The sequence below is a fragment of the Chiloscyllium plagiosum genome, chromosome 7, assembly GCF_004010195.1.
Source record: "Chiloscyllium plagiosum isolate BGI_BamShark_2017 chromosome 7, ASM401019v2, whole genome shotgun sequence".
NCBI lineage: Eukaryota > Metazoa > Chordata > Chondrichthyes > Orectolobiformes > Hemiscylliidae > Chiloscyllium > Chiloscyllium plagiosum.
In genome coordinates, this window is record NC_057716.1 from 73,136,888 (window position 1) to 73,156,253 (window position 19,366).

At 39.9% G+C, this 19,366-nt stretch overlaps 1 protein-coding gene and 1 long non-coding RNA gene across 2 annotated transcripts in view; one reads left to right on the plus strand and one right to left on the minus strand.

Annotated features, from left to right (window-relative positions):
* tmem163a (transmembrane protein 163a) overlaps positions 1–19,366 on the plus strand; it is a 227,537-nt gene that overhangs the window by 118,245 nt on the left and 89,926 nt on the right. The window lies entirely within an intron of this gene.
* LOC122551709 lies at positions 436–19,145 on the minus strand. The gene is made up of 3 exons (XR_006312167.1): positions 19,090–19,145; positions 2,171–2,225; positions 436–476 (listed from the first exon to the last, which is right to left on the minus strand). It is a non-coding gene; the product is annotated as an uncharacterized LOC122551709 (long non-coding RNA).

Below are 19,366 nucleotides of genomic sequence, written 5' to 3' on the forward strand. Positions count from 1 at the left end.
ACCTTTCATGACTTTGAATGTTTCTATCAAATCTCCTCTCAACCAATTGAGCACATTGCTTACTAGTTGCTAGCTGCCGGTTTATTGAAGTGTTTATGGAATTGTTATGTTTTCAGAATTCTTCATGATATTGCCTTGCAATCAGCTATAGAATTACAAAACCAATGCCAATTTCTTCTGTGCAGCAAAGTGTCTGTAAGTACACCTCATGGAAATTGCATTCTCATTGCATGAGTTTTACCTGATAGAAATGGAGATGGTTGTGGCTGTTGGAGGACAGTCATTGCATTCTGTATGACACCTCCACAGGAGTTCGTCAGGGTAGTATCATTGGCCCAACCATCTTCAGCTGCGTCACTGACCTTCCATCCATCCTAAGGTCAGAAGTGGGGATGTTCACCACTGATTGCATAATGTTGAGCCCCATTTGCGATTCCTCAGATACCAAAGCAGTCTGTGTCCAAATGTAGCAAGACCTGGACAATAGACAGGCTCACATTGTAAGGTAGAAAGTAACATTTGCACAACTGAAATGTCAGGCAATGACAGTTTCAAACAAGAGGGAATCTAACCACAACTTTTTGACATTTAATGGCATTGTTGTTACTGATAGTAATATATAATGATATTTGCCATTACCATTATTGAAACCCTACCATAACTTCATGGTGGTTATCATTGACCAGAAACTAGACTAGCCATATAACTATACAGGCTACAAGAGCAGGTCAGAGGCTAGGAACGGTGCAGAAAGCAACTCACCTTCTGACTCCCAAAGCCTGTCCACTACCTACAAGTACAGCTCAATAAAACTTAATGCTTGACCATGATCCAGGACAATGCAGCCTACTTGATTGGAGCCATATCCACAAACATGCGCTACATCCACCACCATTGCTCAGTAGCAGCAGTGTGTACCATCAACAAGATGCACTACAGAAATTCACCAAAGCTCATTATATAGCTTCTAAACCCAAAACCAATAATGTTTAGAAGGACGATGGTAACAGACATGTAGGAACACTACCACCTGCCAGTTCACTTCAAGACCACCATCCCTTGAGTGTCATTGTGTCAAAATCCTGAAGTTCCATCCCTAAGGCTATTGTGAGCCTACTGTGCCAAATAGACTGCACCTTGTCAAGAGTAACTCAGGATGGACAACAAATGCCGGCCAACACCACACACATCCCATGAGTGAATTTAAGAATAGATGATTTGGAGAGAACAATTTTGGGCTTGAAAGGGTAAATTTAATTCAGACTACAATTTCCAGCAGTCCAGTTGAAGTCAAGGGCCCCAGGTACATGGGACCACAAGCTCCTCTCCAAACCATTCACCATCTTGACTTGAGCGAGGGTTTTAGGATGGCGGGATTTCTCTTCCCATCCAAAGATTGGCACTGGTACTGTTTCAGTGAGCATTAATTACTGGATTCTGTCCATCACTTGAGTTGAGATCTGCCAGCCAATTGAATTGGTCAGAGCCTCTCTATCTCCTGCAAGACCTGAAGCTGTTGTGAACAGGACACAGTAGAAAATCCAGGATCAAGAAGGTATGGAAGGGAATGGGGTTAACACCGAGGGAATTTGGTGTTAGGGGGAGACATGTGGGAGTATTGCTGTAGAGACTGATTTCAGGTCACTGGATGTGTGTATGTGTATGTGTGTGTGTGTAGGATAAGGGGAGGGGGTGGTTCTGTTGTAACTTTGAAAAATGGCAGTTGATCAATGTACTTCCCCACCCAAGGCCTGAGTATGGTCCTTTTCCAAGCTTTCCCTCACCTCTGAACACCACCTCACCTCCCACCAGCCTGACAATTGAAGCTTGGTGGGAAACAGCCATTTGATAGTTACAAATTGGCCATTTAAAAGCCTCTGTTGGAGAAAAGGCAGGCAGGTCCACTTAACTGTGACATGACCCACCATACATTTGAGAGGTCAGGGCTGGTACAAGCTCAATGTGAGGTAATCTGAGGAACTTTATAGGTCGACCTTCAAACATACCCCCAACCCACTTCCAAATGCATCAATGGGGTATTATCAAATTCAACCTTGGAACTATACCATTAATCCTTCACTGACACTGGATCATAATCTTGGAACTCCTTTTCTAACAACGCTATGTACCTATATTGCATAGACTGCAATAGTTTAAGACAGTGGCTTACCACAACCATCCCAGATATAGTAAGTGATGGGCAACCTGCCATTGACACATATATTCTATGAAAGAATGAAAAGAAAAAAAGGATAAATTTTAGAAGTCAAATATTTAAAAGAATTACAGTAATATTCTACCCGTAAATGGTTAGCCCTTCATTACAGTGAAGGGCTAAAATAACTTTCATTTCTAATATATTGATAATTATTGAGTTTGCCCTTTCGATAACATATTATTGAGTAGTTAAGCAAATAAGTAGTTTGAGTATTATTAAAACTTTAATTACTGTTGAAAAATTGTTAGGCTATGTCGAGTCTGCTTAAATATCACTTGAGCTTTCATTTATTTATGCTATTGCCTGAAGCCTGGAGAAATCTTCTGCTGAAATCAGACCTACTATTACCTCTAGGGAAAGCAAAAGGTAAGTTAAATGTCACAGTAGGTGCTTGCCCAATAGAAAGCATATTGCGGCAAGACCTCTGAAAGTCAGTTCTTATGTTCCTTTTGAGACATCAGGATATTTATAGTTGAAGATTGCAGAGTAATATAGAATTGTATTTCTTTCGTGACAATTGGATTTAATGTTACTTTGGAATTTTTTGTTAGATAGAGAATGGAAGCAAAAATGCTGCTTTGAGAATAATTGATAATCTAGTGTGCGGACTGTGCTTACACTGTGAAGTGTAAAATATGGCTCAAGTTTCTGCTCCAGTTCTTGACATAGACAGACACAGATTTTCTCCCGAGACTGTGCCCTTGCATTAAAAAATATTCTTTGATACTTTTAAGAATGGTAACCTCCTACAATTTGATTAATAAATATGCAAATAGATTTATCATAAACTAAGTCTTTCTAATAAGTGTATCTCGTCCACCATCTGAGTGCAGCCTGATTTTAAACTGAAAATGACTTCCAAAAATAATAGATAACTTTATTTTGGTTTCATTAGTGTATGATATCTGTAAAATACTTGTTAATTTTATTTTCAAAGTCTTTATTCATATCATTATACTAAAATGGCTTAATTTTAAGAGACTCCCCAAGGCACATTTACAAAAACCTGCCATGGTGAGATTTTCAGACTGGGCCTTGGCTATTTTGTTTTGCAGCTGGGTTAGCTTCTTCTGCAATGTTTTTCAAACCAGTGCAAAACACTGTGGGAACTTGATTTTTTTTTAGATTTCCTACAGTGTGGAAACAGGCCCTTCGGCCCAACAAGGCTGCACTGACCCTCCAAAGAACAACCCACACAGACCATTCCCCTACATTTACCCCTGACTAATGCAGCTATGCCTGCATTAGCACGGCCAGTTCACCTAACCTACACATCTTTGGCCTGTGGGAGGAAGCTGGAGCACCTGGAGGAAATCCACGCAGACATGGGGCAAATGTGCAAACTCCACGCAGACAGTTGCCCAAGGCTAGAATTGAACCTGGGTCCCTGGTGCTGTGAGGCAACAGTGCTAACCACTGAGCACTGTGCCGCCCCTGTATGCACTGTATGTAACTTGAGCTGGAAATACCTCAATCATTTGTGCTGGTTTATCTAAGTTTGGGCAAATTTCATTGACTAAGCCAACAGAACCAGACAGAGATACTGCACATGAACTTCAAAAGTAGCAATAATTTTGATATGTGCATATCTTTATATGTTGCAAAAAATGATCTGGTAGAATATTACAAGTTGATTTTCTTTTTCAAATTTGCATTATTCATTTGTGTGCAAGTTTGTAATGTTTTTTGCTGAAATTCATTTCTTGATAAGATTGAAGGTGTCAATAAGTTTTAGTTTTAAATATCTGTATCTCTCTCGGGCAAAGGAAGTCTAATGGTATTGAGGAGATCTACAGTTTTAAGGTCCTGGGAAAGAAAAGTTTGGAGCAAGAGACACTTAAGTAACGATTTTCAGTAAGTTTACAGGTTTTGAGAAGGAATGATAGGACCACTATATCTTGGACTTCAAAATGAACATGTGAGAAAAATTCAGATATGCTTGATTGCGGTAGCAATATTAAAAAAGAAAATGGCAAAAAACATTGTGATGAAAGGAGGTTTAAGTTTAGATAGACGTAAAGAAAAAACATATTTTGCACTTATTACTTCTTTATAGAAATTTAGTGGTATAGAGATGTACAGCATGGAAACAGACCCTTTGGTCCTACCTGTCCATGCCGACCAGATATCCCGACCCAATCTAGTCCCACTTGCCAGCACCCATCCCATATCATCCCAAACCCTTCCTATTCATATGCCCATTCAGGTGCATTTTAAATGTTGCAATTGTATCAGCCTCCACCACTTCCTCTGGCTGCTCATTCCATACACATACCACCCTCTATTGAAAAAGCTGTTCCTTAGGCCTCTTTTATATCTTTCCCCTATCACTCTAAACCCTCTAAATGTCCTCTAATTCTGGACTCTCCCACCCCAGGGAAAAGACTTTGTCTATTTATCCTGTCCATGCCCCTCATGATTTTATAAATCTCAATAAGGACACACATCAGCCTCTGATTAGATTAGATTAGATTACATTACATTACATTACAGTGTGGAAACAGGCCCTTCGGCCCAACAAGTCCACACCGACCCGCCGAAGCGCAACCCACCCATACCCCTACATTTACCCCTTACCTAACACTACGGGCAATTTAGCATAGCCAATTCACCTTACCTGCACATATTTGGATTGTGGGAGGAAACCGGAGCACCCGGAGGAAACCCACGCAGACACGGGGAGAACGTGCAAACTCCACACAGACAGTCGCCCGAGGCGGGAATTGAACCCGGGTCTCTGGCGCTGTGAGGCAGCAGTGCTAACCACTGTGCCACCGTGATGCTCCAGGGAAAACAGCCCCAGCTATTCAACCTCTCCCTATAGCTCAAATCCTCCAACCCTGGTAACATCCTTATAAATCTTTTCTGAATCCTTCTTTAGCAATCTGACTGAGACAGAACAATATTCAAAGGTCAAATAAGATTGACCGCAGATGATTGCACCAGTTGTAACTTCTCAGACATTGAAGATGTCATGTTAAAATGTAACAAGATTTTGAGAATGTCCAGTCTTAGGCTGACAAGTGGTAAGTAACATTTATGGCACACAAATGTAGGGCAATGACCAAGGCATCATTCTTGTAAACCTATGTAGTGTTCCCTCCAAGGCCAATATATTGTTTCAAAGGTCCCCCAGTATTATAACTAACTATTGTATGCAAACAGATGGGTTGATTTCTGGGTATGTGATTTTAAAGGTAAAAATACTTCCACCAGAATTGTTTTCAGTCTAAGTGAATGGTACAGTTATAAAAATTTGCCTCTTTGGTAGACAAGTGGGCAGCACAGTGGCATAGTGGTTAGCACTGCTGCCTCACAGCGCCAGAGACCTGGGTTCAATTCCCACCTCAGGCGACTGTCTGTGTGGAGTTTGCACATTCTCCCCGTGTCTGTGTGGGTTTCCTTCAGGTGCTCCGGTTTTCTCCCACAATCCAAAAATGTGCAGGTTAGGTGAATTGGCCACGCTAAATTGCCCGTAGTGTTAGGTGTAGGGGAATGTGTTTGGGTGGGTGCGCTTCGGAGGGTCGGTGTGGACTTGTTGGGTCGAAGGGCCTGTTTCCACACTATACGTAATCTAATATTTGTGTCCCCAATGTATGCAGTGCTAGGGAAAATAAAAAAAAGCCCACCAGAAATGCATAATTTCTGACTTGCCTGTATGTTGTGAAGTATTTGAGTAGTATTTTTCAAGAGAAATTTTCAAGATTAGAGTAAAGCTTTTGTTTGCAATTTGTGATTTAGATTGCCTATTGCCATGACAACTGGTGTTACAGTCTCCATACACACTGACAACTTTGAAGAGATTTAAGATTCCAGTTATGACCTAAGAGAGTGACAGGGCAAGGTTTAATGCTTTAAAACCTTCCCTGTAACAAATGTCAAAAAAACCATGATTGACTAAAATCTATTATCTTTTATTCTTATATATTATAGAAAATAGAAGAATATCTGTCTTATAGCTATTCTTCTCTAGATGGATAAATATAGTCCCATGTGTCAGCATTTGCCCAATATCCCTCTAAGCCCTTCCTATTCATGTACCCATCTCAATGTTATAATTGTACCAGCCCCCACTATTTCGTCTGGCAGCTCATTCCATACACGCATGTGAATTCCCCTTCCCGTGTGCCTGACTAGTTTAAATCCTTCTGGGTGTCTGGAACGCAGCACTTTACATTTGACTTTACAATAAAAAAAATCTAGGATCTGGGCTACCTTCTTAAAATGTTTTGAGAGTGTCTGGTCTGGTCCATAACAGATGTGATAATCAATAGACAGCCTTTTTTTGTGATATTGAATAAGGGAAATATTGGCGAGTACACTTGGGGTTGATTCACTTGCTCTTTAAAATTGTGCCATGGATCTTTTACATTCAATCAAACAGGCTGGTGCAATCTTTTTTTTAACATCTTTTATGAATTAAGGCACCTCTGCCAGTGCAGCATTCCTTCAGTACTACCATAACGTCAACTATGATTGTTGTACTCAAACCCTGTATTATGATTTGTTGAGAGTGTTACCAAGTATTTTCATGCATAAATTACCTTGTCTTCTATAAGGTGGGGAATGTGAGTTTGGAATGTCCTGCTGAAGGTTGCTACTGTATATTTATAGAAAGTATACTCTGCTGCAATTGTGACCATGAATGGAGTGAATGTTTAAGATGATGAGTGGAGTGTTGATCAAGCATGCAGCTTTATCCTTGCTGGTCTTGAGCTTCTTGAGTGTTGTTGGAGCTGCACTTATTGTGGAAAGTGGATGGTATTGCATCTTGCTCCTGCTTGTGCCTTATAGCTGATTATCAAGTTAGGACTTAAGTTATTTGCTGCAGAATTCCCAAACTCTGAGCTATTCTTGGAGTGAGCTATTCTTGGAGTGACAATATTTATCTGGCTGGTCTGGTTAAATCTGTAGTCAATGATAACCCTGACCCTGTTGATAGTTGAGAATTCAATGATGGCAGAGCCATTAAAAATTAAGATGAGAAGGTTAGATTCACCCTTGTTTGAGATGATCATTGCCTGGCATATGTGTGACATGAAAGTTTCTTGCCACTTATATGCCCAGCCTTCATTGTTGTCCAGGTTTTGCAGCATATTGTCACAGACTGCTTTATTACCTGAGGGTGTATTGTTTTTGTATCTATCGGAGGAGCTGAGACTAATACAAAATGCTACGCACTCATAGAGCTATTGAGATGTACAGCACGGAAGCAGATTCTTCATCCAACTCATCCATACTGATCAGATATCCCAACCCAATCAAGTCCCTCCTGCCAGCACCTGACCCATATCCCTCCAAACCATTCCTATTCATATACGCATCTAAATGCCTTTTAAATATTGCAATTGTACTAGCCTCCATCACTTCCTCTGGCAGCCCATTCCATACACATACCACCCTCTGTGTGAAAAAGTTGCCCCTTAGGTCTCTTTTATATCTTTCCCCTCTCACCCTTAACCTACGCTGTCTATTTCTTGATTCCCCTACCCCAGGGATGAGACTTTGTCTATTTATCCTCTTTTTTATAAACCTCTATAAGGTCATCCCTCAGCCTCCGACACTCCAGGGAAAACAGCCCCAGCCTATTCAAACTTTCAAGGAGCTATGGACCTACACTCCAAGGTCTCTTTGTTCAGCAACACTCCCTGGGACCTTACCATTAAACGTATAAGTCCTGCTAAGATTTGTTTTCCAAAAATGCAGCAGCTCGCATTTATCTAAATTAAACTCCATCCGCCACCTCTCAGTCCATTGGCCCAACTGATCAAGATCCCGTTGTAATCTGAGGTAACCTTCTTCGCTATGCACTACATCTCCAATTTTGGTGTCATCTGCAAACTTACTAACTATACCTCTTATGCTCGCATCCAAATCATTTATATGAATGAGGAAAAGTAGTTGACCAACACCGATCCTTGTAGCACTCCACTGGTAACACATCTCCAGTCTGAAAAACATCCCTCCACCACCACCACGCTCTGTCTTCTACCATTAAGCCAGTTCTGTATCCAAATGGCTAGTTCTCTCTGTATTCCATGAGATCTAACCTTGCTAACCAGTCTCCCATGGGGAACCTTGTTGAACGCCTTACTTAAGTTCATATAGATCATGCCCACTGCTCTGCCCTCATCAATCTTCTTTGTTACGTCTTCAAAAAACTCAATCAAGTTTGTGAGATATGATTTCCCACGCACAAAGCCATGTTGACTATCCCTAATCAGTCCTTGCCTTTCCAAATACAGTCCCTCAGCACTCCCTCCAACAACTTGCCCACCACCGACACCAGGCTCACTGGTCTATAGTTCCCTGGCTGTCCTTACCACCCTTCTTCAACAGTGGCACCACGTTAGCCAACTTCCAGTCTTCTGGCATCTCACCTGTGACTATCGATGATACAAATATTTCAGCAAGGGGCCCAGCAATCACTTCCTTAGCTCCCACAGAGTTCTATGGTACACCTGATCAGGTCCTGGGGATTTATCCAATTTTATGTGTTTCAAGTCATCCAGCACTTCCTCCTCTGTAATCAATCATCAGTGGAAATCCCTATTTCTGACTCTACAATGGAATGAAGACCATTAATGAAGCAGATGAAAATGTTTGGCCCAAGATGATTAATCTGAAAAATTCCTGCAGTCAAGTCCAGGGCTGAGATTATTTGTCTCCATTGCCACAAATATCTTTCTTTGTGTAATGTATGACTTCAACCTGTGAAATGTTTCATGACCTCTCTCCTCCCCAATTTCCATTGATTCCAGTTTTTCCACGTTTCCTTGATGCCAGTGACCATTCATGCCACTTTGATAACAGTAGCACTCATTCTCAGCTTACTTTTGCTGTTCAGCTCTTTCATCCATCTTTGGAGCAAGGTTGTAATGAGTTCAGCGACACTGTGCATCAGTGAGTAGGTTATTGCTGTGTAAGTGCTGTTCTGATCTTCAATTTCTAGATCCTCATAATTGGTGCCAAGTATGCAATGATGTTCCATTCATGTTAATTTGCCCTCTCTCACTTTGACATAGAAAGTCACAAAAAATGTTGATTTTTTATGATGTTTCCATGAACTCTTAGTTAATACAGTGTATGATAAAGGCCATTAAAAGACTAGGGAAAATTATTATAAGCTGACTGTTTAAGCCAGATTGTGCACAAAGACTTGAGTACCAAGTTGGCAAACATCAAGACTCAAAAAATAGCCCCTATTTGCCTATCAATTTCCCCCAGCATGGCAAGGTGCATAAATGGAACATATTCTGAACAAAATCAATTTATGTTTCTCCCTTAGCAATATCATCTGAAAGCACAGCACAGGTGATCAGATCTAGCTCTATCTCACCACAACATCTCTAGATCAATCACTGTCTCTATTGTGCCAGACTGTTTATTGAAAGTCCAATACTGGATGGGCAGAAATTCTTTCAAATAACTGTTAAGAAGAAAAAGCCATTGTTCTCAGTCCCTGCTACAGACTCCATTCCTTAGTCATTGATTCCATCTTGTGTCCCAACAACTGTCTGAGGCTGAACCGGACTGGTGTCATTTTTGATCCAGACATGAGGATTTGACCAAATGTTTGTGTCATTACTGGTACTGCCAATTTCCAGTTTAGTAACATCACCAAATTCTGATCCTGCCTCAGCTCATCTGTTTTGCAAACCTTCATCCATGCTTTAGTTACCTCTTTACAGAATGATTCCAACACACACCTGACAGTTCTCCCATGTTCCATGTTTAGTAAGCTTGAAGTAATTCAAAATTCTGCTGCTATGTCTTACTCAAAATAAATCCCATTAACTTGTCAACTCTATGCTCTATATTGCACCTGTGTAAGCAATAGCTCAGTTTTAAAATTTTCATGCTTGTTTTTAAATCCCTCCATGATCTCACATCTTCCTATTTCCTTCAGCCCTACAATCTTTTAAGATTTCTGCACATATCCTTCATCTTACTTTCTGGATTTTTTTCCTTAAACCCCTCAGCTTCTTTACCTTGCTTCCTTCCTTTAAGACACTCCTTAAAAATAGGAATAAAAACAGAAAATTCTGAATATACTCGTGTAAAAGTTGAATTTTTTAGACTTTTTTTAAGGTTAAATTTATGAAGTCAACAATTACGTGGATACTACTTTTGATGGGCTGAAATTCATGCTACAGTCCAAAATACCATATCATTAGCAGAATCCCAACTGATCTTGAAATGAATGAAGAAAGAAAACACAATGATTCACGATAATATGACTGTACTCCATGAGTGCTACAGGGGAACGGAGCTCAGCTGAACTGCACACAAAGGGAGGTTGTCACCTGACTCTGACCTGATGTGTCTTAAACTTTTGCACCAAATTGGTGTGAATTGTACATGAAAACACAGAACAACATGAGAAAGAAAATTCATTTCCTCATTGTAACATTTATGTACAGGATAATACCTTGACTCACAAATGTTGATCTGTTACCTGTGAAGAACTGGGGTCGATTGTTACACGAGATGTATGAAAAATAGGGGGTCGACCTTTACACGAGGTTGACATTTACTCGAGTATATACGGTATCTATGGCAGATCATGCATCTCTTGTGGAAAGAGAAGAAGAGTTAATGACCTTTCATCAGAATGATTTGCTCCTGGAAAATGTTGAAGGTATAATAGAATTTTAAATAAATGGTTTGGCACGGAAAGGAGGATGGACGAAAGAAATAAAAGGGAAGATCAGTGAAAGGGCAGAAGTCAAGAGAAATTTAATGAATGTTCAAGATAAGCCTCATGTTCAAAGCAAATGAGATGTCAAGGGACAAAAAAAGCTCCAAAGTGTGGATCCAAAGGAAGTGTAAATGCAAATCACAGAATCATCATGAATCATCTATCTAAAAGGACTGAAATTGTCTAATTCAGTGCTGAGTCCAGAGGCTGTAAAATGTTAAATTGGAAGATAGTATTGGTCTTCAACCTTGCATTGAGTTTCATTTAGAATCAAAAATGTGGGTGGATGACAGCAGACCCAATCCAGGAAATACCCCCAAAATAACCTTTCCTTTTCCCGGTGGTCATTTGACTAGTGTGAGGTGTGCATTGAAGAGTTCAATAAAACCTAACATATTGATCAGAATTTTCTCATTTTCCTTCTGTGGCTCAGTTTCAATTTTGTTTGACAATTCTCTTGTCAAATGGTTGAGGCGTGCCTGAAAGGTGTTATTTAATTAAAGCAGTTGTTCCATAGGATATTTAACCATCGACTTTATTGAAATATCTTTAGATGTCAAAAAGAAACTTCTCAGCAAATTCCCTTGATTGAACAAGTTATGTAGTTGATTTGTAAGATGTAAGTGTGCAGAGCCCATAGACAGTGTTGGCAATGTGGAATAGTCTTGTTTCATGCCTTGTTGTGTTCTTAAGTGGGAATTAGTGAATAGAATAAAAACAAAGATGTGTTTTTCTCAGCATAAATGTTAAATATTGATCTTCAGTTCCTTCTGTGAAGTCTGTTTAGAATTAGATTAGAGCAGAGCTTTCCATTAGATCCAAAGGATATACACAATCTATTCTTCTTGAGTGCCTTATTTGAAATGTATTACAAAAATACATTTATAAATATTTTAATGTTTTCTGTACTAAAAGCTTTTGTCCCTGTCTAGTGGAAAATATTTGTTCACAGGTCATAGGTTCCACTCGCCCTTGGGATCGGCCCTACAGACCTGACTCTCCCCACCCTACTGTCTCCCAACACCCTGCTGTCCAACCCCCCCCAGGATCCAACATCTTCCACAGGACCAGATACCCTTCTCCCCATCCTGCCCCTGTATCTGTTATACAGCCTCTCATCTGCCACCAGACTCGACACACTCCCCACTGACATTCCCATCATCCCCACTGGGACCCCTTTCTTCCTCTCTTCCCTCCAACATCCTCTGTCCACCCTCACCCAACACCAACCAATTGGCCTGAATGCCCATCTTCCCTGCCAGATCCGATATCTGGTACACCTCTCATCCTACCAATCTACCACTGAACCTAACTAGCACCCTGGCACTCTGCCACCTGGCATTGTTTCATCCTACCAACTTGACACCTTAAGCCCAAACCTAACTTAAATATCTTTACACAGTAGCTCTTCATGCTGGTGAATATGTAAATCACAGAATACGGCAACTATTGCCATGAGAAAAGGGCATGATTCAAATTTCCCTGACTGTACTGCACTTTGAGGGAACTGTTAAATTTCAGATATGCTGCACCTCTCAAGAGAAGCCATAATCCAAATTTCCTACCAGAAAATTAATGGAAAATATTCGGAGCAATGTGGCAATCTCATTGTGATTGCCTTTCCTTGAAATCCATCCCAATGATATTTTAATGTACTAAACACAACGTTCTTTGTTTCACTTCTTTAGTTGTAACTTCAGTGTTAAATCTCCTGATTTAGCTTTGAGTATTCATTTTTTACTCAAACTGAATTTGCCCTGCAACCATCAGTATAGACGATGCTGTATTTTACTGCATGAAGATTTCATTTTTGTAAATATATTTTAATATTAATTTGCCATATATCCTGAGAAAAACATCAGTGTAGATAAAGAATTTGAATCCAAGTCCACTCACCCATTTTACATTTTTACTTGCATCTCTTCGGTATGATGCTGGAAATTGCTTACTGTGTCATTTATATCACAGAAGGGGCATGCACCGTTGTGGATTCAGACATGCGTGCAGTAAAGACTGGGCCAACCTCAAATATTCACACTGTACACTCTATATTCAAAGCCTCTCTGCTTCCTTTGCTTGACCGATGTTGATATCTGGATGTTGAGATTAAAAGTTGAAAAATGCAAGCCTTCAACCCTTTTTATCCAACTGTTGACATAATTCTGTAACTTGATTGACTAGGTGTGTATATATTGGAGAAATACTAAAGAAAGGGTCATCCAAATGCTGCATTGCAGGGAAGCTTGCAAACATGATGAGAAGGCCATAGAGATTGATTTATTGCACATGCAACTCACTAGCTGCCAACAGGACATCCTGAGCAGCAACTCCAACAATTAACTTCATATATATTAGCTTATGGAGGAACTTTCCTCTCAAGGATTGATCTTAAGCCATCAGCAACATTGGTCCTTTTGAAGACCAGTATTAATAGACAAAAGACAGCACTCTTCAATATAGTCAGTTTGTCTCCGGATGTGAATGAATTAACTTAGTAGTAGAATGTATAACTCCTCAATTGTTTTTACACACTTGTTTCAACCCTAAATATTGAATAATGAAAAGACAGAACAAGAATATGCAGGGTAAATAACACACATCTGAAATGGAGGAGCAAATTACTGCAGATGTTGGAATCTTTCCTGAAAACAAAAAATGCTGGAGATCACAACAGGTAAGGCAGCATCCATGGAGAGAAAGAAAGCTAACGTTGAAGAGTCATCTAGACATGAAACATTAGCTTGCTTTCTCTCCATGGATGCTGCCTGACCATCTGAAATGGATTTGTTACTTGGCTGTTCATCATCATCCATAGTTGGAAAGATGCCATATTTTGCACCTTGGACCAGATAAAACAAAATGTGTTATTTACTCTGTGTATTCTTGTTCTGTCTTTTCATTACTCAATATTTAGGGTTGAAACAAGTGTGTAAAAACAATTGAGGAGCTATACATTCTACTACTAAGTTAATTCATTCACATCCGGAGACAAACTGACTATATTGAAGAGTGCTGTCTTTTGTCTATTAATACTGGTATTCCAAAGCATTTCAACTTCCTCCAGGCCAAAGCACTTTTGACAGCTGCTGGCTTTGTTCTGCAAGTGAGCATCAATAGACATGTTTGTGGTCAGGTGATTTGAGTCTGCCAGTAATCTGGAATTTGCTGAAATTGCAGATACATTTTAAAAATGTCTTCTTGTGTCATCAACAGCTATATTTAATTTTCTTTGTTACTGGTTGACATCAAAGGGCAGCAATCTGTCAGCTCAAAAGCCCCTCTAGGGCCATGAAGAGAGAAGATAGAAGAATGTTGACACAAAGAGACATTAGTTTGGATCTAATATTAAGAGTGTTGGTGAAGAGTGGCATGTCTTTAATATTTTCTGTATTAAAAGATTAATACAGAAATTTACAGTCTCCTCCTGTAAATTGTATGAATTTCCAGAAAATTTCCAGCCTTGCTGCTGCTACTTTAATAAAAAGTTTCACTAATTTATAGTCAGAACCAATGTGTGATGAAGTGTTTACCATTTTCTGAGGTCTTGGATATCATGAGAACCTGTAACATCATCAGTAAGTGGAATACACACAGTCAGGGTTTCTCTATAACTCCTGTGAATACCAGATCATTAATTTATCAAACACAGTTTAATAGGGTCTGAGAACTCATTTTGGGTGAACATGAGAAACATTTTTCAGGAAGGAACTAACATTATATTTATTATTAATGCAATAGAACGATATAGCACAGGAACAGAGTGTTCGGTCGACATGTCTGTGACAACCAAGATGCTATTCTAAACTAATCCAACTGCTTGCAAATGGTCCATATCCCTTTATTCTTTGTCTGTTTATGTGTCTTTCTAAATACCTCTTAAATGGTGCTATCATTTCTGCTTTTACCACCTCCCCTGGCAGCGCATTCTAGGCACCTACTACCCTCTGTGTGAGAAACTTTCCTTGCACATCTTCTTTAAACTTTCCCCCTCTCACATCAAACCTCTGCCCCATATTATGTGATATTTTCACCCTGGGAAGGAGAGCCTGATTATCCACCCTATCCATGCCCCTCATAATTTTAAATACTTCTAACAGGTCACCCCTCAACCTTCAATGTTTGTCCAAACTCTCCTGACAGTTAATACACTTCAATCCAGGCAACATCCTGGTAAACCTTTCTGTGTCACCTCCAAATCCTCTACATCCTTCCTATAGTGAAGCGATCAAAACTGTGCACAGAACTGTGGCCTGACCAACATCTTATATAGCTGCACCATGATATTGCCAACTTTATACTCAATGTCCTGACCAATGAAGGCAGCCATGCCCATATGCCTACTTTACCAACTTATCCACTTGTGTTGTCACTTACAGGGAGGTATGGATTGGACCCTAAGATCCCTCTGGATTACAAAGAATCCATCTATTAAAAGTATACTTTAACTCTTGAATTTGACCTCCCAAAATACATCACCTCACACTTGTCTGAATTAAATTCCATCTGCCTTCCTTACTATCCACAATGCTGCCAATTTTCATGTCATCTCAAACTTACTGATCAGAGCATTGACATTTACATCCAAGTCATATTTATATAAAATAATAGAGGTCCGAGAAATAATCCTTGTGGAACACAACTGGTCACAGCAACACCCTTCCAAAACGACCCTCTATCTTTTTAAGATATTCAACACCTCCTTCTTCTTAGTGTCAACATGCCTTAGAGTACCAACAAACCCCTTTTTAAACTTACCACCATCTATGTCTTTCTCCTTGGTGAATACTGATGTGAAGTACACATTAAGGACCTCACCTACTTGCTCTGGCACCATATGTAAATTGTCTTCTTTGCCTTTGAGTGGATCTACCCTTCTCTGAGTTACCCTCTTGCTTCTAATATACATTCATAATGCTTTGGGATTCTTTTAATCCTCCATGCCAAGGATATTTCATGGCCACTTCCTGCCCTCCTAACTTCTTTAATATTCTGCTTCCTTTATACCCATCAAGGATCTTGTTTGATTTCTGGTTCCTGAACCTTACACATGCTTTCTTTTTTTGTTGAGGTTCCTGAAGCTTGCTAGCCTTACAGGAATGTGCTGTCCTAAACTTTAGTCAACTGGCTTTTAAAAGATTCCCACGTGTCAAATATGGATTTATTGTCAATTGGCTGCCCCCATTCCAAATATTCTAGTTCCTACCAAATACTGTTAAAATTAGCCTTCCCCCACTTCAGCACTTTTATCCAAGAATCAATCTTATTCTTTTCCATGACTAGTTTAAGAATTAGGAAATTATAGAGTTATAGAGTTATAGAGATGTACAGCGTGAAAACCGAGCCTTCGGTCCAACCCGTCCATGCCAACCAGATATCCCAACCCAATCTAGTCCCACCTGCCAGCACCCGGCCTATATCCCTCCAAACCCTCTTTGCCTATTTACCCTATCCATGCCCTTCATGATTTTATAAGGATGACAAGGTCATCCCTCAGCCTCCGACGCTCCAGGGAAAACATCACCAACCTGTTCAGCCCCTCCTTATAGCTCAAATCCTCCAACCCTGGCAACATCCTTGTAAATCTTTTCTGAACCCTTTCAAGTTTCACAACATAATTATCCACTTAGAAATTACCAAAGTAGCAACAATGTGATTGCGAACATATGGTAAATTTTAAATTGTCTGTTGCAAAAGTTAAATGAAAGAGTTAAAAATGCCAAGACAAATCAATAAATGATAAAATAATATAACCATAAAACTTCTACAGTTTGTTGTATAAAAGAGATTAACCTGGTTATGAACATGAAAATAGCTAGTTAACTGGACAGACTTTGTTTAAATTCTTATTTCGAGTTAATATCAAAAAAATTTTTGAGAAATAGACAGCTTTAACATTAATTTTTGTGTCAACCTTTTCATGAGATGAGGGCATCGCAAGCATGTGTTTCCTATTATTGCCACTGCCCTTAAACTGAGTGGCTTGCTAGCTAGGCTAAGTCAGAAGGTAACTGTTCTCAAAATGCTCCCCCACTAAAATTTTGATCACCTGTCCAGGCTCATTCCCCAATACAAGGTCTCATATGGCTCCTTCACTCAATATATTATCTACATATTGTTTCAAGAATAGCTTCTAGATGCAACTAACACATCTTGTCCATCTAAGCCCCTGATACTAAGGAAGTGCCAATGAATATTTGGGAAATTAAAATCACTCACTACCACAATCCTGTTATTTTAAAATCTTTCCATGATCTGGGTGGTATGGTGGCACAGTGGTTAGCACTGATGCCTCACAGCGCCAGAGACCGGGTTGAATTCCCGCCTCAGGCGACTGACTGTGTGGAGTTTGCACATTCTCCCCGTGTCTGCGTGGGTTTCCTCCGGGCGCTCTGGTTTCCTCCCACGGTCCAAAAAAAAATGCAGGTTAGGTGAATTGGCCATGCTAAGTTGCCCATAGTGTTAGGTGCAGGGGTAAACATAGGGAATGGGTTTGGGTGGGCATGCTTCGGAGGGTCAGTGTGGACTTGTTGGGCCAAAGGGCCTGTTTCCACACTGTAAGTAATCTAATCTGCTTACATATCTGTTTCTCTAATTCCTACTGACTTTTGGGAGGCCTATAGTATAACCCCATCATAGTGAAGTTAAAGTTCTAAATTGGGGCAATTGCAATTTTGATGGTATCAGACAGGAACTTTTAAAAGTTTACCGGGGGACGCTGTTCACAGCAAAAGGGACATCTGGCAAGTAAAAGGCTTTCAGGCTTTAAGAGTTCAGAACAAGCATGCTTCTGTTAGTGAGAAGGGCAAGGCTGGCAGGAGTAGGGAACATTGGATGACTAGAGATATTGAGGTTCTGGTCAAGGAAAAGATGGAGGCATATGTTAGGTATAGGCAACTTGGATCAAGTGAATCTCTTAAGGAGTACGGGAGTGTAGAAGTACATTTAGGAGGGAAATCAGGAGGGCAAAAAGGGGACATGAGATAGCTTTGGCAGAAAAGATAAAGGAGAATCCAAAGAGATTCTATGAGTGTATTAAAGGCAACGGAGTAATTTGGGAGAGAATAGGACTCCTTAAAGATCAACAAGGTCATCAATGTGTGTAGCCATAGGAGATGGGTGAGCTCCTAAACAAATATTTCTCATCAGTATCTATTACAGATAAGCTAGGGAAGATAGGGAACTCGGGAAATAAATAGTGATACTTTGAAAACAGTCCACATTACAGAAAGGACGTTCTAGAGGTCTTAAAACATGTAAGTGTTGATAAATCCCCAGGACCTGATCAAGTGTATCCTAGGACATTGTGGGAACCTAGGGATTGAATTACAAGGCCCTTAGTGGAAATATTATTATCATCGATAGCCAAGGATGAGATGCAGCAAGACTGAGGATGGCTAATGTTGTGCCATTATTTAAGAAAGGTTGCAAGGAAAAGCCAGGGAATTATAGACGGGTGGGCCTGATGTCAATGTTGGGTAATTTAATGGAGGGGATTCAGAGACAGGATCCACATGCATTTGGAAAGGTAAGGACTGATTAAGGATAATTAGCATGGCTTTGTGTGTGGGAAGTTGTGTCTCACAAATTTGATGAAGATTTTTGAAGAAGTGACCAAGGAGACAGATGAAGGTGGATTACTTTAGCAAGGCCTTTGACAAGGATCCACATGGTAGACTGCTTAGTAAGGTTAGATCACATGGGATCCAAAGAGACCTAGCCAATTAAATACAAAATTGGTTGACAGTAGAAGACAGAGGTGGTGGTAAAGGGTTGTTGTTAGGACTTGAAGCCTGTGACCAGTGGTGTGCCGCAAAGATCGGTGCTGGGTCCACTGATAGTCACCATTTATGTAGAGTCAGTGAAGAACTTCACTGCAAGCTACTTTAAAATCATTAAGTCTGAATTTTCCAAATCAGGAGAAACTTCTTTATCTAAAGATTTGGAAGAATGTTGATCTTGCTACTATAGGGAAGTAATTGTAGTGATATACTTAAGGGGAGATGTGACAAAATTTGAGGGAGAAGGGAATAGGGAATAATGATGGTAGATTTAGACTAGGAAAGATAGGAGGTGGTTCAAGTATAGCAGAAACAGTAGAGTGGTTTACTATCCTGTTTTTGTGCTGTATACCTTATGTAATCCTGTATAAAATCGTTTTAGTTGATCTCACCTGACCACTTTGACAATCAGTTGTCAATGAAAGTTTCCACATCTGTTTACCTCTGGTCACCACTGTCTGCTTAAAATATCATAAATCCCAAAATGACAATCAAAATACAGTATCTGGAAAAAAATAAAAGCATGATCACAATATAGATTGTTGTCTGAAGGGATATTGTGAGATTTGATTATATAATATATACATATAAATAAAATCAGTTTATTGGATTTGTGGATGAAAGAGAATACTTACGTGTAGACAAATTAGCTGCCACATTTCATCAAAG